This window comes from Pecten maximus, chromosome 7, assembly GCF_902652985.1.
Source record: "Pecten maximus chromosome 7, xPecMax1.1, whole genome shotgun sequence".
NCBI lineage: Eukaryota > Metazoa > Mollusca > Bivalvia > Pectinida > Pectinidae > Pecten > Pecten maximus.
The window spans coordinates 9,440,394-9,465,383 of record NC_047021.1 but is presented as its reverse complement, the minus strand read 5'-3'; the positions used below and the strand labels follow the sequence as shown (position 1 = coordinate 9,465,383).

Sequence of the window (24,990 nt, the reverse complement as noted above, 5' to 3'; positions counted from 1 at the left end):
TCGTATTATAGTACTTAATCTTATCGGATTATTGTAATTTATCTTATCGTATTATAGTACTTTATTTTATCGTTTTATAGAACTTATCTCATCCGATTATAGTACTTTATTTTATCGTATTATAGTACTTTATCTTATCGTATTATAGTACTTTATCTTATCGTATTATAGTACTTTATCTTATCGTATTATAGTACGTTTACTTATCGTATTATAGTACTTTATTTTATCGGATTAACGTACTTTATCTTATCATGCTATAGTGGTCTAACGTATGATATAACAGTTTAATTAAATATTATAATAGCTTAACTTATCATATTAAAGTGCTTTAACTTATCATATATAGTGGTTTAACTTGTTATATTATAGTACTACAACTTTATATTCTGGTAACAAGCATTTACATTACCTTAAAATATATGCTATCAGCCCATAACGTTAACATCGAACTTGCCATTATGATGTCGCATTTAATTGGCTGATATACCAGCGTTATTATTTTCCAAGACAAAATAGTCTTCTTTTTGTTTTATAAAAGTGCATTCCTCAAAGGGATTGTTATAGTAGATTTAACCATAATGGAGCTCTAACACACACAACAGACAGTGTACTCTCACCACAAATCGCTTCGCGGTTTATTTTGAGTACACACCGTTAATGTGTTATAGTATCATAATATGAAATTATATTCAAGTTAATCTTTAATTAAATTCTCATATTATAGTGCTTCAGGCAGTTTTAAAATGGCGATTATTGTCTTTTTGTTAAACACATGCTTGTACCTATATCAATTTTCAAAAAAATGGCGGCACTGGATTTTGTATAACCATCATATCATTATAGTGTTGATTATGTTACATTTATTGTAAGCATGTATCAGTGTTAAAACATTATGTAATTTAATAAGATTCAAATTGTAATAGATTTTATTGTATTTTGGGTTTGTGTATCTTTTGTCTTATTAAGATAATGTAATACTGTCGGCTATATTGTTATCACAATGTACCAGTGTCGTATGTTCTATTGTAACAAGTAGTTCACATTTTTGGTGTGTTTAAATAGCATGCGTTAAAGAATATTATGGTTCTAAGTGCTTTATTCAATCACTTGAACTGAACACTTCAACTTAAATCTTAAGAAACTAAAACTGACTTTGTTAAACAAAGTCTATTAAATGATTTGAAGTAATTACATTATCTTCATGCCTCTGAATGAACTTTGTTCCATCAACAATTTGTAGTTCTGAATATTAGATTAATTCCATGTCAGAAACCCATCGTTTTAAATTTTTAGAGTTATTTCCCTTGTCTGATTTCCGGTCAGTTTTCTGTGAATATGACGGCACAGCAGAAGACGTAGAGGGTCCAGGTGTATCACATCTTGATATGGATTCTGTTTGAACGTTTATCTGTGATTCTGACTCCTTAGAATATCCTTTTTTTATTTCTACACATTTGTCCTCGAACAACATGGCTGCCATGGCCACCTTCCGGTTTCGGTAGTCCTCAGCACCAGACATGTCTCCTGGGTTGTCAAGTTTACCTAATTAAGATAAATACAATAATATGTAAAAAAAGAAACTATAGATTAAACAAACCAGAATGTTTTCAATATATTCCGCTATGCACACGAGATGCATGTCATTTAGTCGACAGCAAAGGTAACTCAGTGAAGTGCTATCTAAGTTTACATCAAACCTCTGTCCAATGGAATTGTTTCCCTTATTCTGTCAACGAAGATATGAACTGTATGCCTTAAGTGCTATGAAATAAGGGTTTTCAATCTCAATGAAACTTTCGAGGTGATAGACAGTATGAAAATAAATCCTAAACCCTGTTATTTGTTTTGAATTGAATATCAATTTTCGTGGAAGTTCAAGGCTAACTCGTGAATAAAGCTCCAATTTCGTACTGGGGTGATATAGAAGTCACAGATATACAGTCGAAGTACCTAATTGTATTTAGGCGTTATATAGCATAAACATTGCATGCATCACATACAATGTATATCTATCATTGAGCTTTATGCACATAGTGCACTTGTCGAGTCAAAATTCGTTCTTAATAAACCTGATATATACAGTTTTTAGCTGAAATATGAAATTTTGGGACATTGTCCATACGTAATAAATTAAGGAGCTTCCGTATGAGTCAATGAATATGGATCTCGAGGCAGGCTCCTCGCCAATACTGATCAGGAATAATCTACCGCTACAAGAGTACGTAAATGTATGAACGAACACTTCCAAAAGAACTGGATATAAAATCCACAGCTTCACGCTCATAAGACGAACAACAATAAGGGGGAAAAGACATTGTCTTCAAATACAATAGAAACATAAAATCCATGTTTCCAACAAAGAATACTGAAATGAGGCAGTAGCAACTCTGTTATATAATTAAGAATTATGGAACCGAGAATTTGGTTCATAACAATGCTGAAATATCTAACTTTGTCAAGAAAGCATTCCGTATTATGGTATCTTTGTCAATCCGAACCATTAGAAAACACTTCACGAATTCAGTAAACCAAACTGATGTAATTAGTAGATATGGCTGTGTTTATCTCCAAATTTAAATCTTAATAGCCACGATTGGGTTTAAAAAATTGATTTTATAATGGTTTGCCGAAACAATCAAGCTTCATCTATGACTTAAAGTTAGATATGATAGTAGGCAAGCAGAAACAACAATAGGTTCTCCTGCTATCGAATTTTCAACATTGACATATTAGTATTCCATGCAACCTCACAACAAATGCTGACACTTTTACATTCATTAAATTACAATGGAATTCAACGTTGGAAATCAGCAAAGAGAACCGACATCATAATGAAACAACAATTCAAACACTTCAATCGAAGGCAAACTATCAACAAAACTAAAAATTTGCATGGAGACTCATGAAAAAACACAAGGAGAATAAGACCAGGTCATTTGGAAGAATAAGCGTCTTGTGGTCCATCGTTCCATACAAATCTAGGTCACACCTGGGTTAAGTCACAATCTAAAGAGCTAGGGTGGTGACAACGGAACACGTGGGTATATATCAACAAGTATCAAACACTTCATATCGAAATAGAATATTTCCTAAATCAAATCATGATGTCGGTCATACAACTTTCCCGAGCTCTTCCCCTGGACAAAATATTGACATTTCATTCTGTGGTGTGTTTTTAAATATATATATCAATTAAACGTTCGAATGTGTATAGGATAAACAATGTTTATATAACTATGACACTTACTTTTCTTATCCTGCTCGGATGCAGTTCCTGTCGTGGTTAATGCTTGTCGCTATCAAATGTAGCAACAGCGACCAACGCGCAGTAATACTAATCTATAGGACCAAGTTAACCTCGGGGAAACAAATGCATATATTTACCTTTACTAGGATGTATTGTTTACACTAATGGATGGACAAGTACTGTCCTTAGTCAATTAACGAAGACAATGGGTCGATGTTATCTTATTTAGGTTATAGTATAGATGTGTAATTGTGGAGATTTCAAGGGTGAAACTTCGGTTTTACTGTCCGGGAAAGTTAAGTGCGACATCTGAATAGAAACCCGAGATATTTAATTAACAGCCACATGAAGTGAGAGACAGCTCCATTTATTTTTCAATAAAGAGCATTAAATACAATGTTATTGATTATCCAATACAACTCTATGCATGTCTGTTGTCTTTCCCACCATTTATGTGCTCTGAAGTGACTAGATATCCTCCAGATAAAATAACGTTTTTGTATGACGATGAAGCTAATGTTATGGAATGCTATGTAAACATAACTCAAGCATCAAGCTCGTGCTTCAACACGATGGTTTGTTTGTTTTCAATCATTATTCAATCAAACACAGCTATGGCAGAGCACGATGTAATCTTTAAATAGACCTTTCACTGTAAACAGATAACTGGGCAAAAACGATATAGAAATGCAATATGCTGTGTATTTTAATGACACATTTTGTCAGGTTAGAAAGGTTTCAATATCTAACCCGACAGATTAATCAAAATTTATTCGTGTACCTGACCGAGTTAGGCTCAGTTTTGGGTTTAGATTCTGTGACATTACAGGTCATACAGGTAATTCTAACTCAGATAAAATGACGACAAAATACAAACATTATTACAAATAGGAAAAGACAAGGTGCTCTGGAAAATTAAGCGCCCTGCTACCAAAACCTGAGATGGTTCAATGAAAGGGGGGAAATATGACAAACGTTGATGATGTCATATAATACCGACAGGAAGAATAAAGCATGAAGACAAAATAAGTTGATAGTAAAATATAATAAAGAGGATGATGGAGGCCGGGGAATCACAAGACATTAAAGGTAAGCTAAACAGCCTATTTTGATGAAATAAAATTTAATATTCAACCCATCCGTTCTTGATGAAACATTCATTGAATATATTTTCACAATTTTCGGCTTAATGGATGATTTGTAAATGAAAAACATTAAGTCGACTAAAGGGATGGTTTGACCATTGTGTGAAATAGAATGAATACAGATTGCTCTGTAAATATGTTCTTTTTATAACTTCCAGTGTCAGAAAAACAATATCTATAATAGCCCTGTAAAGATGTCCGTTCATTACGTCTAGTGTGAGATATAGAATATCTATAAATAGCCCTGTAAAGATGTCCGTTCATTACGTCCAGTGTGAGATATAGAATATCTATAAATAACCATGTAAAGATGTCCGTTCATTACGTCCAGTGTGATATATAGAATATCTATAAATAACCCTGTAAAAATGTCCGTTCATTACGTCCAGTTTGATATATAGAATATCTATAAATAACCCTGTAAAGATGTCCGTTCATTACGTCCAGTGTGAGATATAGAATATCTATAAATAACCTTGTAAGGATGTTTTTATATAACGTCCAGTGTGAGATATAGAATATCTATAAATAACCCTGTAAAGATGTTTTTATATTACGTCCATTGTGAGATATAGAATATCTATAAATAACCCTGTAAAGATGTCCGTTCATTACGTCCAGTGTGAGATATAGAATATCTATAAATAACCCTGTAAAGATGTCCGTTCATTACGGCCAGTATGAGATATAGAATATCTATAAATAACCCTGTAAAGATGTCCGTTCATCACGTCCAGTATGAGATATAGAATATCTATAAATAACCCTGTAAAGATGTCCGTTCATTACGTCCAGTGTGAGATATAGAATATCTATAAATAACCCTGTAAAGATGTTTTTATATTACGTCCATTGTGAGATATAGAATATCTATAAATAACCCTGTAAAGATGTCCGTTCATAACGTCCAGTGTGAGATATAGAATATCTATAAATAACCCTGTAAAGATGTTTTTATATTACGTCCAGTGTGAGATATAGAATATCTATAAATAACCCTGTAAAGATGTCCGTTCATTACGTCCAGTGTGAGATATAGAATATCTATAAATAACCCTGTAAAGATGTCCGTTCATTACGGCCAGTATGAGATATAGAATATCTATAAATAACCCTGTAAAGATGTCCGTTCATCACGTCCAGTATGAGATATAGAATATCTATAAATAACCCTGTAAAGATGTCCGTTCATTACGTCCAGTGTGAGATATAGAATATCTATAAATAACCCTGTAAAGATGTTTTTATATTACGTCCATTGTGAGATATAGAATATCTATAAATAACCCTGTAAAGATGTCCGTTCATTACGTCCAGTGTGAGATATAGAATATCTATAAATAACCCTGTAAAGATGTCCAGTGTGAGATATAGAATATCTATAAATAACCCTGTAAAGATGTCCGTTCATTACGTCAAGTGTGAGATATAGAATATATATAAATAACCCTGTAAAGATGTCCAGTGTGAGATAAAGAATATCTATAAATAACCCTGTAAAGATGTTTTTATATTACGTCAAGTGTGAGATATAGAATATAACGTCCATTATAAGATATAGAATATCTATAAATAGCCCTGTAAAGATGTCCGTTCATTACGTCTAGTGTGAGGTATAGAATATCTATAAATAACCCTGTAAAGATGTCCGTTCATTACGTCCAGTATGAGATATAGAATATCTATAAATAACCCTGTACAGATGTCCGTTCATTACGTCCAGTGTGAGATATAGAATATCTATAAATAACCCTGTAAAGATGTCCGTTCATTACGTCCAGTGTGAGATATAGAATATCTATAAATAACACTGTAAAGATGTCCGTTCATTACGTCCAGTGTGAGATATAGAATATCTATAAATAACCCTGTAAATATGTCCGTTCATTACGTCTAGTGTGAGGTATAGAATATCTATCAATAACCCTGTAAAGATGTCCGTTCATTACGTCCATTATGAGATATAGAATATCTATAAATAACCCTGTAAAGATGTTTTTATATTACGTCCAGTGTGAGATATAGAATATCTATAAATAACACTGTAAAGATATTTTATATTACGTCCAGTGTGAGATAAAGAATATCTATAAATAACCCTGTAAAGATGTTTTTATATTACGTCCAGTGTGAGATATAGAATATCTATAAATAACCCTGTAAAGATGTCCGTTCATTACGTCCAGTGTGAGATATAGAATATCTATAAATAACCCTGTAAAGATGTCCGTTCATTACGTCCATTATGAGATATAGAATATCTATAAATAACCATGTAAAGATGTTTTTATATTACGTCCAGTGTGAGATATAGAATATCTATAAATAACCCTGTAAAGATGTCCGTTCATTACGTCCAGTGTGAGATATAGAATATCTATAAATAACCCTGTAAAGATGTCCAGTGTGAGATATGGAATATCTATAAATAACCCTGTAAAGATGTCCGTTCATTACGTCCAGTGTGAGATATAGAATATCTATAATAACCCTGTAAAGATGTCCGTTCATTACAGATATAAATGTCAGTAGATAGTAGTGCATGGAGAGACCATTAACTTCCATACTGTACGTGACACAAACCCGTATAACGTAATGTGATTCCTATATAAAACATCTCGTACCATTGGCATTATCACCTGCTGATTTCTCTTAACGGTTAAAACGTTGTGTGTACTGTAGGTAAATCAAGCTGGTGTGTAGGTGTTACGGTTAAAACGTTGTGTGTACTGTAGGTAAATCAAGCTGGTGTGTAGGTGTAGGTGTTACGGTTAAAACGTTGTGTGTACTGTAGGTAAATCAAGCTGGTGTGTAGGTGTTACGGTTAAAACGTTGTGTGTACTGTAGGTAAATCAAGCTGGTGTGTAGGTGTTACGGTTAAAACGTTGTGTGTACTGTAGGTAAATCAAGCTGGTGTGTAGGTGTTACGGTTAAAACGTTGTGTGTACTGTAGGTAAATCAAGCTGGTGTGTAGGTGTAGGTGTTACGGTTAAAACGTTGTGTGTACTGTAGGTAAATCAAGCTGGAGTGTAGGTGTTACGGTTAAAACGTTGTGTGTACTGTAGGTAAATCAAGCTGGTGTGTAGGTGTTACGGTTAAAACGTTGTGTGTACTGTAGGTAAATCAAGCTGGTGTGTAGGTGTTACGGTTAAAACGTTGTGTGTACTGTAGGTAAATCAAGCTGGAGTGTAGGTGTAACGGTTTGTGCTATACTTAAGACTGATACAAACTAGAGTGTACCTTACTGTGATAGTCTACCCCCTTTCATAGTCTGAGATGAGAGAATGAATAGCCATTATTACTGTTTGTCACAGATAAGGAGGAGTCTGACAGTGGCGATAATACACTCCATACAATTGATATCATATATTATTATTCTGGTCTTGCCGTAAGATGGTGTGGTATTGGAGGGAGGATATTCTAACTCAACCTATAACACAAGGCGCGATGGACGTTCTGTGCATTTAATCAGATAGCAAAGAATCATTTTGATATGAAATATTCCAGTATATACATGTACATTTATATATCGAATAGAAACATACTGAATCATATTTTGTTGAATGAACATTTACTTACACAATATCAAATGGTAAGATTCGTTTTATATGACATATTCATCCTATGTTGAATTTATCACATGTATTGATATTTGATTATCTTATAGTTAACTATAATAATTATAACATATTTATGTTCAATAAAAATATGAAAAATCCAGGCTATGTTGAATGTAACATATACAAAGTCATCGAATAGATCAATACAATGTTATACTGAATATAACAAATCCATCACATGTTGAATTATATTTCTCATATTCCAATATCAGACATCTTTGATATTAAATCTCATACGATTTTTTTTTAAATCAAGATGATTTACTTATATTATACTTATGCAAATATTTTATGGACGAATCCATTGGATAAATTGAATATGATACACTGGTTATAACATATATCATATAACATATACCATTTGAAGCATATTACATATAACATATGGTAACCCCCCTCCCCGGTTTTGGTATTGTTTAACATCTATCATCAGCTGTGGTCAGTTTAACATCTATCATCAGCTGTGGTCAGTTAAACATCTATCATCAGCTGTGGTCAGTTTAACACCTATCATCAGCTGTGGTCAGTTAAACATCTATCATCAGCTGTGGTCAGTTTAACATCTATCATCAGCTGTGGTCAGTTTAACATCTATCATCAGCTGTGGTCAGTTTAACATCTATCATCAGCTGTGGTCAGTTAAACATCTATCATCAGCTGTGGTCAGTTTAACATCTATCATCAGCTGTGGTCAGTTTAACATCTATCATCAGCTGTGGTCAGTTTAACATCTATCATCAGCTGTGGTCAGTTTAACATCTATCATCAGCTGTGGTCAGTTTAACGTCCTTTCAACAACTATGGTCAGTTTAACGTCCTTTCAACAACTATGGTCAGTTTAACGTCCTTTCAACAACTATGGTCAGTTTAACGTCCTTTCAACAACTATGGTCAGTTTAACGTCCTTTCAACAACTATGGTCAGTTTAACGTCCTTTCAACAACTATGGTCAGTTTAACGTCCTTCCAACAACTATGGTCATTTGTCATTTAAGGACGACCTCCTCGATCTGCGAGATAAATGCATTCATACTTTGTGGACCACATCAGCTTCGATGAATACACCAATCTTATATTTATACCGTGTTAAATATCGATAGAATTTATAGCAATATTTTATAGAGTTATTCGTGAATAGTGCAATTGTATCGACAGTGTGTGCATAGAAAGACTCCTACCTGTTTAACTGTGATAAAACCAACATTTCTTTTTTATTTATGACAGATTGTATACTGATTTATACATGTGTTAGTTTATCGACATGTATGTATCATATACTAATACGTTTATGTCAGCGACTCCAATGTGTAGGTTTTGTACAAACAGGAAAGATGCAGGAAAGCGCGGTCGGTGACTTGGTGCTATACTCTAAACCAGGTATGGACAACGCCATGTTCAAAGATAAACATGTATCTCATCGAAGGAAAACCATTTCCTGGAAGGGGAAGATTTATCGTCACAATATACTCTAAATATCACTCTACGTAAACCATCCAAATAAAACGGTACACATTCACTTACATCGACGACATACAAAATGTACATAATGTATCGTATGTATAATACCAAATCAGGTGGTCATCACATGTTGTTATTTTCCTGGAAAATATTTTTGTAGTTATGAATCTGTAAATATGTATGAGTGTACATAGAAACAGTCACTGTCAATACAATATCAGTTATACAAACTTCAAACAATTTGGAATGTAATACTCACCCAATCCGTTTTAACTTATCCATGATTACGTCCGTGTCTGAATCAAGGATTCCAGGTAGCCAGTGTATTGCGCCACACAATGGTACTGTGGCTGGCACAAGCCCTGTACAGCGATCAGCTAGCTCTAACCACAGCTTCACCTTGATGAACTCCTGTCGTATCATGTAGTAATAAAAAGCTAATATCAATCAACTATATTTCGGTGTGTTTTAACCAAACGCTGTCAGTCAATAGTTATCTAATTAATCGGACACAACCTTGTATGTGTGTTTGGTTGGAGTGAGCAAAAATAGCAATGTGATGTCCGTGTGAGGTGAACAGAAACATCAGAGTGATGTCCGTGGGAGGTGAACAGAAACATCAGCGTGATGTCAGTGGGAGGTGAACAGAAACAACACAGTGATGTCCATGAGAGGTGAACAGAAACATCAGAGTGATGTCCGTGGGAGGTGAACAGATACATCAGAGTGATGTCCGTGGGAGGTGAACAGAAACATCAGAGTGATGTCCGTGGGAGGGGGAACAGATACATCAGAGTGATGTCCGTGGGAGGCTGAACAGAAACATCAGAGTGATGTCCGTGGGAGATGAACAGAAACATCAGAGTGATGTCCGTGGGAGGTGAACAGAGATATCAGAGTGGTGTCCGTGGTAGGGTGAACAGAAACATCAGAGTGATGTCCGTTGGAGATGAACAGAAACATCAGAGTGATGTCCGTGGTAGGGTGAACAGATACATCAGAGTGATGTCCGTGGGAGGTAAACAGAGATATCAGAGTGATGTCCGTGTGAGGGTGAACAGAAACATCAGAGTGATGTCAGTGTGAGGTGAACAGAAACATCAGAGTGATGAACAGAAAAATCAGAGTGATGAACAGAAACATCAGAGTGATGTCCGTGGAAGGGTGAACAGAAACATCAGAGTGATGTCCGTGGTAGGGTGAACAGATACATCAGAGTGATGTCCGTGGGAGGTAAACAGAGATATCAGAGTGATGTCCGTGTGAGGGTGAACAGAAACATCAGAGTGATGTCAGTGTGAGGTGAACAGAAACATCAGAGTGATGAACAGAAACATCAGAGTGATGAACAGAAACATCAGAGTGATGTCCGTGGAAGGGTGAACAGAAACATCAGAGTGATGTCCGTGGGAGGTTGCACAGAAATATCAGAGTGATGTCCGTGGGAGGGTGAACAGAAACATCAGAGTGATGTCAGTGGGAGGTGAACAGAAACATCAGAGTGATGTCCGTGGGAGGTGAACAGAAACATCAGAGTGATGTCCGTGGGAGGGTGAACAGAAACATTAGAGTGATGTCAGTGGGAGGGTGAACAGAAACATCAGAGTGATGTCAGTGGGAGGATGAACAGAAACATCAGAGTGATGTCCGTGGAAGGGTGAACAGAAACAGCAGAGTGATGTCCGTGGGAGGGTGAACAGAAACATCGGAGTGATGTCAGTGGGAGGATGAACAGAAACATCAGAGTGATGTCAGTGGGAGGTAACAGAAACATCAGAGTGATGTCCGTGGGAGGGTGAACAGAAACATCAGAGTGATGTCAGTTGGAGGGTGAACAGAAACAACACAGTGATGTCCGTGGGAGGGTGAACAGAAACATCAGAGTGATGTCCATGAGAGGTGAACAGAAACATCAGAGTGATGTCCGTGGGAGGGTGAACAGAAACATCAGAGTGATGTCAGTGTGAGGTTAACAGAAACATCAGAGTGATGAACAGAAACATCAGAGTGATGAACAGAAACATCAGAGTGATGTCCGTGGAAGGGTGAACAGAAACATCAGAGTGATGTCCGTGGAAGGTTGAACAGAAATATCAGAGTGATGTCCGTGGGAGGGTGAACAGAAACATCAGAGTGATGTCAGTGGGAGGTGAACAGAAACATCAGAGTGATGTCCGTGGGAGGTGAACAGAAACATCAGAGTGATGTCCTTGGAAGGGTGAACAGAAACATCAGAGTGATGTCAGTTGGAGGGTGAACAGAAACAACACAGTGATGTCTGTGGAAGGTGAACAGAAACATCAGAGTGATGTCCGTGGGAGGGTGAACAGAAACATCAGAGTGATGTCCGTGGGAGGTTGAACAGAAACATCAGAGTGATGTCCATGAGAGGTGAACAGAAACAACCGAGTGATGTCCATGAGAGGTGAACAGAAACAACCGAGTGATGTCCGTGGGAGGGTGAACAGAAACATCAGAGTGATGTCAGTGTGAGGTGAACAGAAACATCAGAGTGATGAACAGAAACATCAGAGTGATGTCCGTGGAAGGGTGAACAGAAACATCAGAGTGATGTCCGTGGGAGGTGAACAGAAACATCAGAGTGATGTCCGTGGGAGGGGGAACAGAAACATCAGAGTGATGTCCGTGGAAGGGGGAACAGAAACATCAGAGTGATGTCCGTGGGAGGGTGAACAGAAACATCAGAGTGATGTCCGTTGGAGGTGAACAGAAACAACAGAGTGATGTCTGTGGGAGGGTAACAGAAACATCAGAGTGATGTCCGTGGTAGGTGAACAGAAACATCAGAGTGATGTCCGTGGGAGGGTGAACAGAAACATCAGAGTGATGTCCGTGGGAGGTTGAACAGAAACATCAGAGTGATGTCCATGAGAGGTGAACAGAAACAAACGAGTGATATCCATGAGAGGTGAACAGAAACAACCGAGTGATGTCCGTGGGAGGTGAACAGAAACATCAGAGTGATGTCCGAGGGAGGTGAACAGAAACATCAGAGTGATGTCCGAGGGAGGTGAACAGAAACATCAGAGTGATGTCCGTGGGAGGGGGAACAGAAACATCGGAGTGATGTCCGTGGGAGGGGGAACAGAAACATCAGAGTGATGTCCATGAGAGGTGAACAGAAACATCAGAGTGATGTCCGTGGGAGGGGGAACAGAAACATCGGAGTGATGTCCATGAGAGGTGAACAGAAACATCAGAGTGATGTCCGTGGAAGGTGAACAGAAACATCAGAGTGATGTCCGTGGCAGCTGAACAGAAACATCAGAGTGATGTCCGTGGGAGGTGAAGAGAAACATCAGAGTGATGTCCGTGGTAGGGTGAACAGAGATATCAGAGTGGTGTCCGTGGTAGGGTGAACAGATACATCAGAGCGATGTCCGTGGGAGGTGAACAGAAACATCAGAGTGATGTCCGTGGGAGCTGAACAGAAACATCAGAGTGATGTCCTTGGGAGGGTGAACAGAAACATCAGAGTGATGTCCGTGGCAGCTCAACAGAAACATCAGAGTGATGTCCGTGGGAGGTGAACAGAAATATCAGACTGATGTCTGTGGCAGGTGAACAGAAACATCAGAGTGATGTCAGTGGGAGGGTGAACAGAAACATCAGAGTGATGTCCGTGGGAGGGTGAACAGAAACATCAGAGTGATGTCCATGAGAGGTGAACAGAAACATCAGAGTGATGTCCGTGGGAGGTGAACAGAAACATCAGAGTGATGTCCGTGGGAGGTGAACAGAAATATCAGAGTGATGTCCGTGGGAGGTGAACAGAAACATCAGAGTGATGTCCTTGGGAGGGTGAACAGAAACATCAGAGGGATGTCCGTGGGAGGTGAACAGAAACATCAGAGTGATGTCCGTGGCAGCTGAACAGAAACATCAGAGTGATGTCCGTGGGAGGTGAACAGAAATATCAGACTGATGTCTGTGGAAGGTGAACAGAAACATCAGAGTGATGTCCGTGGGAGGTGAACAGAAACATCAGAGTGATGTCCGTGGGAGGGTGAACAGAAACATCAGAGTGATGTCCGTGGCAGCTGAACAGAAACATCAGAGTGATGTCCGTGGCAGCTGAACAGAAACATCAGAGTGATGTCCGTGGGAGGTGAAGAGAAACATCAGAGTGATGTCCGTGGGAGGTGAACAGAAACATCAGAGTGATGTCCTTGGGAGGGTGAACAGAAATATCAGAGTGATGTCCGTGGCAGCTGAACAGAAACATCAGAGTGTTGTCCGTGGGAGGTGAACAGAAACATCGTTTTGCATATGGTCAAGTAACATTTTGAATATACAATATTAACAAATAAAACCAAATTACATTTCATCGATCTGATTTAGAAATATGTACACTAAAGCTTAATGGTTTCAAGTTCATATCCTCATTAACAATTGAAAGTATATATTCAGATATTCCATTGTTAAATATATCAGGGTGGATGCCTTTGTCCTTTAATGTATCAACGACGTTATCCACGTGTAGGATACCCGTCAGTAACGCAGTGTAGCGGTCATTAGTCACTCCTCCTGTGTATAGGATCCCCGTGATGTCCGTGGGAGGCTGAACAGAAACATCAGAGTGATGTCCATGGGAGGTGAACAGAAACATCAGAGTGATGTCCATGAGAGGTGAACAGAAACATCAGAGTGATGTCCGTGGGAGGGGGAACAGAAACATCAGAGTGATGTCCGAGGGAGGTGAACAGAAACATCAGAGTGATGTCCGAGGGAGGTGAACAGAAACATCAGAGTGATGTCCGTGGGAGGGGGAACAGAAACATCGGAGTGATGTCCGTGGGAGGGGGAACAGAAACATCAGAGTGATGTCCATGAGAGGTGAACAGAAACATCAGAGTGATGTCCGTGGGAGGGGGAACAGAAACATCGGAGTGATGTCCATGAGAGGTGAACAGAAACATCAGAGTGATGTCCGTGGAAGGTGAACAGAAACATCAGAGTGATGTCCGTGGCAGCTGAACAGAAACATCAGAGTGATGTCCGTGGGAGGTGAAGAGAAACATCAGAGTGATGTCCGTGGTAGGGTGAACAGAGATATCAGAGTGGTGTCCGTGGTAGGGTGAACAGATACATCAGAGCGATGTCCGTGGGAGGTGAACAGAAACATCAGAGTGATGTCCGTGGGAGCTGAACAGAAACATCAGAGTGATGTCCTTGGGAGGGTGAACAGAAACATCAGAGTGATGTCCGTGGCAGCTCAACAGAAACATCAGAGTGATGTCCGTGGGAGGTGAACAGAAATATCAGACTGATGTCTGTGGCAGGTGAACAGAAACATCAGAGTGATGTCAGTGGGAGGGTGAACAGAAACATCAGAGTGATGTCCGTGGGAGGGTGAACAGAAACATCAGTGTGATGTCCATGAGAGGTGAACAGAAACATCAGAGTGATGTCCGTGGGAGGTGAACAGAAACATCAGAGTGATGTCCGTGGGAGGTGAACAGAAATATCAGAGTGATGTCCGTGGGAGGTGAACAGAAACATCAGAGTGATGTCCTTGGGAGGGTGAACAGAAACATCAGAGTGATGTCCGTGGGAGGTGAACAGAAACATCAGAGTGATGTCCGTGGCAGCTGAACAGAAACATCAGAGTGATGTCCGTGGGAGGTGAACAGAAATATCAGACTGATGTCTGTGGAAGGTGAACAGAAACATCAGAGTGATGTCCGTGGGAGGGTGAACAGAAATATCAGAGTGATGTCCGTGGCAGCTGAACAGAAACATCAGAGTGATGTCCGTGGGAGGGTGAACAGAAACATCAGAGTGATGTCCGTGGGAGGTTGAACAGAAACATCAGAGTGATGTCCATGAGAGGTGAACAGAAACAAACGAGTGATGTCCATGAGAGGTGAACAGAAACAACCGAGTGATGTCCGTGGGAGGTGAACAGAAACATCAGAGTGATGTCCGAGGGAGGTGAACAGAAACATCAGAGTGATGTCCGAGGGAGGTGAACAGAAACATCAGAGTGATGTCCGTGGGAGGGGGAACAGAAACATCGGAGTGATGTCCGTGGGAGGGGGAACAGAAACATCAGAGTGATGTCCATGAGAGGTGAACAGAAACATCAGAGTGATGTCCGTGGGAGGGGGAACAGAAACATCGGAGTGATGTCCATGAGAGGTGAACAGAAACATCAGAGTGATGTCCGTGGAAGGTGAACAGAAACATCAAAGTGATGTCCGTGGCAGCTGAACAGAAACATCAGAGTGATGTCCGTGGGAGGTGAAGAGAAACATCAGAGTGATGTCCGTGGTAGGGTGAACAGAGATATCAGAGTGGTGTCCGTGGTAGGGTGAACAGATACATCAGAGCGATGTCCGTGGGAGGTGAACAGAAACATCAGAGTGATGTCCGTGGGAGCTGAACAGAAACATCAGAGTGATGTCCTTGGGAGGGTGAACAGAAACATCAGAGTGATGTCCGTGGCAGCTGAACAGAAACATCAGAGTGATGTCCGTGGGAGGTGAACAGAAATATCAGACTGATGTCTGTGGAAGGTGAACAGAAACATCAGAGTGATGTCAGTGGGAGGGTGAACAGAAACATCAGAGTGATGTCCGTGGGAGGGTGAACAGAAACATCAGAGTGATGTCCATGAGAGGTGAACAGAAACATCAGAGTGATGTCCGTGGGAGGTGAACAGAAACATCAGAGTGATGTCCGTGGTTGGTGAACAGAAATATCAGAGTGATGTCCGTGGGAGGTGAACAGAAACATCAGAGTGATGTCCTTGGGAGGGTGAACAGAAACATCAGAGTGATGTCCGTGGGAGGTGAACAGAAACATCAGAGTGATGTCCGTGGGAGGGTGAACAGAAACATCAGAGTGATGTCCGTGGCAGCTGAACAGAAACATCAGAGTGATGTCCGTGGGAGGTGAAGAGAAACATCAGAGTGATGTCCGTGGGAGGTGAACAGAAACATCAGAGTGATGTCCTTGGGAGGGTGAACAGAAATATCAGAGTGATGTCCGTGGCAGCTGAACAGAAACATCAGAGTGTTGTCCGTGGGAGGTGAACAGAAACATCGTTTTGCATATGGTCAAGTAACATTTTGAATATAAAATATTAACAAATAAAACCAAATTACATTTCATCGATCTGATTTAGAAATATGTACACTAAAGCTTAATGGTTTCAAGTTCATATCCTCATTAACAATTGAAAGTATATATTCAGATATTCCATTGTTAAATATATCAGGGTGGATGCCTTTGTCCTTTAATGTATCAACGACGTTATCCACGTGTAGGATACCCGTCAGTAACGCAGTGTAGCGGCCATTAGTCACTCCTCCTGTGTATAGGATCCCCGTGATGTCCGTGGGAGGCTGAACAGAAACATCAGAGTGATGTCCGTGGGAGGTGAACAGAAACATCAGAGTGATGTCCGTGGGAGGTGAACAGAAACATCAGAGTGATGTCCGTGGGAGGTGAACAGAAACATCAGAGTGATGTCCGTGGAGTGAGCGTGAACAGAAACATCGAGTGATGTCCGTGGGAGGTGAACAGAAACATCAGAGTGATGTCCTGTGGAAGGTGAACAGAAACATCAGAGTGATGTCCGTGGGAGGGGAACAGAAACATCAGAGTGATGTCCGTGGGAGGGATGAACAGAAACATCAGAGTGATGTCCGTGAGAGGTGACAGAAACATCAGAGTGATGTCCTGTGGAAGGGGAACAGAAACATCAGAGTGATGTCCATGAGAGGTGAACAGAAACATCAGAGTGATGTCTGTGGAAGGTGAACAGAAACATCAGAGTGATGTCCGTGGGAGGTGAACAGAAACATCAGAGTGATGTCCGTGGCAGCTGAACAGAAACATCAGAGTGATGTCCGTGGGAGGGTGAACAGAGAACATCAGAGTGATGTCCGTGGTAGGGTGAACAGAAACATCAGAGTGATGTCCGTGGGAGGGTGAACAGAAACATCAGAGTGATGTCCGTGGGAGGTGAACAGAAACATCAGAGTGATGTCCTTGGGAGGGTGAACAGAAACATCAGAGTGATGTCCGTGGCAGCTGAACAGAAACATCAGAGTGATGTCCGTGGGAGGTGAACAGAAACATCAGAGTGATGTCTGTGGAGGTGAACAGAAACATCAGAGTGATGTCCGTGGGAGGGTGAACAGAAACATCAGAGTGATGTCCGTGGGAGGGTGAACAGAAACATCAGAGTGATGTCCGTGGGAGGTGAACAGAAACATCAGAGTGATGTCCTTGGGAGGGTGAACAGAAATATCAGAGTGATGTCCGTGGCAGCTGAACAGAAACATCAGAGTGATGTCCGTGGAAGGTGAACAGAAACATCAGAGTGATGTCCGTGGGAGGTTGAACAGAAACATAAGAGTGATGTCCGTGGGAGGGTGAACAGAAACATCAGAGTGATGTCCGTGGGAGGCTGAACAGAAACATCAGAGTGATGTCCGTGGGAGGTGAACAGAAACATCAGAGTGATGTCCGTGGGAGGTGAACAGAAACATCAGAGTGATGTCCGTGGGAGGTGAACAGAAATATCAGACTGATGTCTGTGGAAGGTGAACAGAAACATCAGAGTGATGTCCGTGGGAGGTGAACAGAAACATCAGAGTGATGTCCGTGGGAGGGTGAACAGAAACATCAGAGTGATGTCCGTGGCAGCTGAACAGAAACATCAGAGTGATGTCCGTGGCAGGTGAACAGAAACATCAGAGTGATGTCCGTGGGAGGTGAACAGAAACATCAGAGTGATGTCCTTGGGAGGGTGAACAGAAATATCAGAGTGATGTCCGTGGCAGCTGAACAGAAACATCAGAGTGATGTCCGTGGGAGGTGAACAGAAACATCGTTTTGCATATGGTCAAGTAACATTTTGAATATACAATATTAACAAATAAAACCAAATTACATTTCATCGATCTGATTTAGAAATATGTACACTAAAGCTTAATGGTTTCAAGTTCATATCCTCATTAACAATTGAAAGTATATATTCAGATATTCCATTGTTAAATATATCAGGGTGGATGCCTTTGTCCTTTAATGTATCAACGACGTTATCCACGTGTAGGATACCCGTCAGTAACGCAGTGTAGCGGTCATTAGTCACTCCTCCTGTGTATAGGATCCCCGTGATGTCCGTGGGAGGCTGAACAGAAACATCAGAGTGATGTCCGTGGGAGGTGAACAGAAACATCAGAGTGATGTCCGTGGGAGGTGAACAGAAACATCAGAGTAATGTCTGTGGAAGGTGAACAGAAACATCAGAGTGATGTCCGTGGGAGGGTGAACAGAAACATCAGAGTGATGTCAGTCGGAGGATGAACAGAAACAACAGAGTGATGTCCGTGGGAGGTGAACAGAAACATCAGAGTGATGTCTGTGGAAGGTGAACAGAAACATCAGAGTGATGTCCGTGGGAGGTGAACAGAAACATCAGAGTGATGTCTGTGGAAGGTGAACAGAAACATCAGAGTGATGTCCATGGGAGGTGAACACAAATATCAGAGTGATGTCCGTGGCAGCTGAACAGAAACATCAGAGTGATGTCCGTGGGAGGTGAAGAGAAACAACAGAGTGATGTCCGTGGGAGGGTGAACAGAAACATCAGAGTTATGTCCGTGGTAGGGTGAACAGAAACATCAGAGTGATGTCCGTGGGAGGGTGAACAGAAACATCAGAGTGATGTCCGTGGGAGGTGAACAGAAATATCAGAGTGATGTCCGTGGCAGCTGAACAGAAACATCAGAGTGATGTCCGTGGAAGGTGAACAGAAACATCAGAGTGATGTCCGTGGGAGGTTGAACAGAAACATAAGAGTGATGTCCGTGGTAGGGTGAACAGAAACATCAGAGTGATGTCCGTGGGAGGCTGAACAGAAACATCAGAGTGATGTCCGTGGGAGGTGAACAGAAACATCAGAGTGATGTCCGTGGGAGGTGAACAGAAACATCAGAGTGATGTCCGTGGGAGGTGAACAGAAATATCAGAGTGATGTCCGTGGCAGCTGAACAGAAACATCAGAGTGATGTCCGTGGGAGGTGAACAGAAACATCAGAGTGATGTCAGTGGGAGGCTGAACAGAAACATCAGAGTGATGTCCATGGTAGGGTGAACAGACACACCAGAGTATTGCCCTTGGTAGAACTAATTAATAAAGAATATGAAATATCAAATACAACACTTTCTGATGTACTTGACCTGTGTTTGTCCCTCACTAGATGGCTATGGTGGAGAAAGTCATTACTCTGGTATGTTACTGGCATCAGATAGAAAACTACTGACAAAGTATCGATATATCCAGTCTGTACTCCGGGCTTGAACAGGTCGTGGCTGTAAATTACAGATCATAAAGCGGGGGTGTTGGTAATGATAATATATATACCTAACGAGATGTGACAATATTTTTTTTCTCTCAATGGATACCTTTTACGATTTGTTATAAACAGAAAATATCTTCAAAAGTGAAAGAATACCCTCGCTTTAAAATGACAAACGTTTCGCGATGAAAATGATAAGCTTACTTTATTTTTGATGACTTCCTGAGCATATTGCTCGTTTTGCATATGGTCAAGTAACATTTTGAATATACTATATTAACAAATTAAACCAAATTACATTTCATAGAAATACACTAAAGCTTAATGGTTTCAAGTTCATATCCTCATTAACAATTGAAAGTATATATTCAGATATTCCATTGTTAAATATATCAGGGTGGATGCCTTTGTCCATTAATGTATCAACGACGTTATCCACGTGTAGGATACCCGTCAGTAACGCAGTGTAGCGGTCAATAGTCATTCCTCCTGTGTATAGGATCCCCGTCAGTAACGCAGTGTAGCGGTCATTAGTCACGTCTCCTGTGTATACTATAGGATCCACGTCAGTGACGCAGTGTAGTGGTCAATATTCACTCCTCCTGTGTATAGGATCCACGTCAGTGACGCAGTGTAGTGGTCAATAGTCACTCCTCCTGTGTATAGGATCCCCGTCAGTGACGCAGTGTAGTGGTCAATAGTCACTCCTCCTGTGTATATGATCCACGTCAGTGACACAGTGTAGCGGTCAATAGTCACTCCTCCTGTGTATACTATAGGATCCACGTCAGTGACACAGTGTAGTGGTCAATAGTCACTCATCCTGTGTATAGGATCCACGTCAGTGACACAATGTAGTGGTCAATAGTCACTCCTCCTGTGTATAGGATCCACGTCAGTGACACAGTGTAGCGGTCAATAGTCACTCCTCCTGGGTATAGGATCCACGTCAGTGACGCAGTGTAGTGGTCAATAGTCACTCCTCCTGTGTATAGGATCCACGTCAGTGACACAGTGTAGCGGTCAATAGTCACTCCTCCTGTGTATATGATCCACGTCAGTGACACAGTGTAGTGGTCAAGTCACTCCTCCTGTGTATACTATAGGATCCACGTCAGTGACGCAGTGTAGTGGTCAATAGTCACTCCTCCTGTGTGAAGGATCCACGTCAGTGACACAGTGTAGTGGTCAATAGTCACTCCTCCTGTGTATAGGATCCACGTCAGTGACACAGTGTAGCGGTCAATAGTCACTCCTCCTGTGTATAGGATCCACGTCAGTGACACAGTGTAGCGGTCAATAGTCACTCCTCCCGTGTATAGGATCCATGTCAGTGACACAGTGTAGTGGTCAATAGTCACTCCTCCTGTGTATAGGATCCACGTCAGTGACACAGTGTAGTGGTCAATAGTCACTCCTCCTAGGTATAGGATCCACGTCAGTGACACAGTGTAGTGGTCAATAGTCACTCCTCCCGTGTATAGGATCCATGTCAGTGACACAGTGTAGTGGTCAATAGTCACTCCTCCTAGGTATAGGATCCACGTCAGTGACACAGTGTAGTGGTCAATAGTCACTCCTCCTGTGTATAGGATCCCCGTCAGTGACACAGTGTAGTGGTCAATAGTCACTCCTCCTGGGTATAGGATCCCCGTCAGTGACACAGTGTAGCGGTCAATAGTCACTCCTCCTGTGTGAAGGATCCACGTCAGTGACGCAGTGTAGTGGTCAATAGTCACTCCTCCTGTGTATAGGATCCACGTCAGTGACGCAGTGTAGCGGTCAATAGTCACTCATCCTGTGTATAGGATCCACGTCAGTGACACAGTGTAGTGGTCAATAGTCACTCCTCCTGTGTATAGGATCCCCGTCAGTGACACAGTGTAGCGGTCAATAGTCACTCCTCCTGTGTATAGGATCCACGTCAGTGACACAGTGTAGCGGTCAATAGTCACTCCTCCTGTGTATAGGATCCCCGTCAGTGACGCAGGGTAGTGGTCAATAGTCACTCCTCCTGTGTATAGGATCCCCGTCAGTGACGCAGTGTAGTGGTCAAGTCACTCCTCCTGTGTATAGGATCCCCGTCAGTGACACAGTGTAGCGGTCAATAGTCACTCCTCCTGTGTATAGGATCCCCGTCAGTGACGCAGTATAGTGGTCAATAGTCACTCCTCCTGTGTATAGGATCCCCGTCAGTGACGCAGGGTAGTGGTCAATAGTCACTCCTCCTGTGTATAGGATCCCCGTCAGTGACGCAGTATAGCGGTCAATAGTCCGCACCACAGCAACAACTATCACCTGAGAAGGCATCAAACACTGAAAGCATTACACACTGGGGTTAATTACCTGTACAATTCATAATTAACGATCCACATAGCATGTACTGGAATTCACAGACGTTTTATTTATCAATATATAGCGATAAAGGCTGAAATAGAGAGATTTAAAAAGGCAATATGGATGTGTTTTACAGCGTCAGTGGATTTTAATCAATGTACCGGTTTGTGGTCGTATTTGAGGATGAAACTAGGCGGCGACTGATAACCTTCTGTTGGACAAGTATAAATCCTCAATATATATTGTAATCCTTTAGAACAATATGTATCAAACAGAATGTTACAAATCTGTTTGTCTTATTATCCATACCAACTTTTGATAACGTATGAATTTCCTAATACCATGTCTCTTCTTTTATTCTTCATCCCTCCTTATCAGGCTATTCGTTACATTAATTAGTAATGAATGTATATATTTTGTTACATGCCTGCTTCCTCAACCCGCCATTTATTATACCGCGAGGTAGATTTCGACCGCTGACGTAAAAATATCCATAGGTGGTCTCAGGAGATAAAAAAAATATCCATAGGTCTCGGGAGATAAAAATATCCATAGGAGGTCTCGGGAGATAAAGATATCCATAGGAGGTCTCGGGAGATAAAAAAAAAATATCCATAGGTGGTCTCGGGAGATAAAAAAAATATCCATAGGAGGTCTCGGGAGATAAAAATATCCATAGAAGGTCTCGAGAGATAAAAAAAATATCCATAGGAGGTCTCGGGAGATAAAGATATCCATAGGAGGTTTCGGGAGATAAAAATATCCATAGGAGGTCTCGGGAGATAAAGATATCCATAGGAGGTCTCGGGAGATAAAATATCCATAGGAGGTCTCGGGAGATAAAAATATCCATAGGAGGTTTCGGGAGATAAAAATATCCATAGGAGGTCTCGGGAGATAAAGATATCCATAGGAAGTCTCGGGAGATAAAGATATCCATAGGAGGTCTCGGGAGATAAAAATATCCATAGGAGGTCTCGGGAGATAAAGATATCCATAGGAGGTCTCGGGAGATAAAGATATCCATAGGAGGTCTCGGGAGATAAAAATATCCATAGGTGGTCTCGGGAGATAAAGATATCCATAGGAGGTCTCGGGAGATAAAAATATCCATAGGAGGTCTCGGGAGATAAAGATATCCATAGGAAGTCTCGGGAGATAAAGATATCCATAGGAGGTCTCGGGAGATAAAAACTCATGTAGACAAAGTACTATTGTTGTCATCATAATCCCACTCCTTTGTGTGATATGAAGCTGGACATTACCTAGATTTGACCCTCAGAAGGTTATTGTCGTCGATGAAGCCGAAGACGCTTCCCCTCTGGTGACATGTTATCTTTCCTCCTGTACTTTTCCAAAGCCATCCGTGCTAGACTTTTTATATGTATTTTGCACCTCGTTTCCTCGTTTTGAAAACTGTTTTCCATTTCTGATCGGCGTAGATGTCGTTAAAGGCGTGTTATATCATCAATTATTGGTAAATCACGGGATCTAGTAATCCCCGGCCTCCTTTTATATGTAATTAGTACCAAATGGTGTTATGGAGTAATACGATATCCATTATTACGTGAGTCAGATATGTATGCGGAAATCCAGCATGAATGTAAGCAATGTGTTGTTAATAATACGATACAGGACGTTTGGTCCATGCCTGTCTGTTTAAAATCACCACCTGGACGGTACATGCTACCTCAATCGAGTGCAATATAATATTTTCATTTCGACTTAGACAACTCTTATTTTTTTACGGTTGTGTCATTCCACCGGTGTGTTTGTGAAACCTGAGTTTGTTCAACTGAACGTTTTATTTCTGGGTCATTTAACTGACAAACAGCGACAGTGTTTTCCTCAACATGCTGTATATTTGTTTATTTTAAACAATAATGATCCTTCTGGTGTCAGTGATAATACCTTTGTAATATAGTGTCTATTACCACACACGTGGTGGAAGTCAGCATCTTTAGAAATATTCAAATAATGATAGTTAAGTTAAAAACAACAGGTGATTAATTACTCAGGCCACATGAAAACATTTGTGATACTGAAGGGACATTTTTGACAGATATACGCCTCAAACTACAGAAATATTTCACATAGACGGCTTTGACTTGCATGATTGGTTTGTTCGGGTGTAAATGTGTTTGAATGTAAATGCAAACTTTATTTATATTAACTTATATTGATCATGTTTGTTGGCCCGGATTGAAGCGCTCGAGGGGTCTTACTGTGGGAGGAATAATATATCTAGGAAGAACATACAAATGCTGTAAGTTCTGGAGCCTTCTTCATGTTGGAACTGTTCGATAGCCGTATGGATTTCCTGATTTATCGTGATTTGTGATGAAGTTGTAAGGGGGGGGGGGGGGGGGGGTGTGCTATTCGTATTATTGTGGTAACCTAATGTTTCTCGGAGATAATAAAGATATTATGGCATGCTCTGATATATTTACTACAGTATACGTGTCTATACAAGTACTTACACTAATGGATAAGGACGACGACACTGACGGCATTTCCTCGTTTCAGCATTTTCTGCAAGTTAATATGCTTTCAATTGGAATTTTCTCCCTCCCACAGACTTGATGTATGTTTTATTACAATTCACACACTAACAGAACAATTAATCGTTATTATTGGCCAAATCTACAATACATTTATTGTTTGACCTGTTAATAAGATGTTACTCATACCCCCTCCTTGACTTCCTAAGAAACTGATCTTGTAAAGTTTGGTAAATATTATTGTGCAATGATGGATTTTAACGTGTCATGTTTATTGTTTATATGTGATAGAAACATGTGTAAAAGAAATTATGCGGGAGATGACGTCGAGTTGATGACCGAG

At 40.6% G+C, this 24,990-nt stretch overlaps 1 long non-coding RNA gene across 1 annotated transcript; it reads right to left on the bottom strand.

Annotated features, from left to right (window-relative positions):
* Nucleotides 1–803: 803 nt before the first annotated feature.
* On the bottom strand, nt 804–9,973 carry LOC117331531. The gene is made up of 2 exons (XR_004533570.1): nt 9,732–9,973; nt 804–1,545 (listed from the first exon to the last, which is right to left on the bottom strand). It is a non-coding gene; the product is annotated as an uncharacterized LOC117331531 (long non-coding RNA).
* Nucleotides 9,974–24,990: the final 15,017 nt, after the last annotated feature.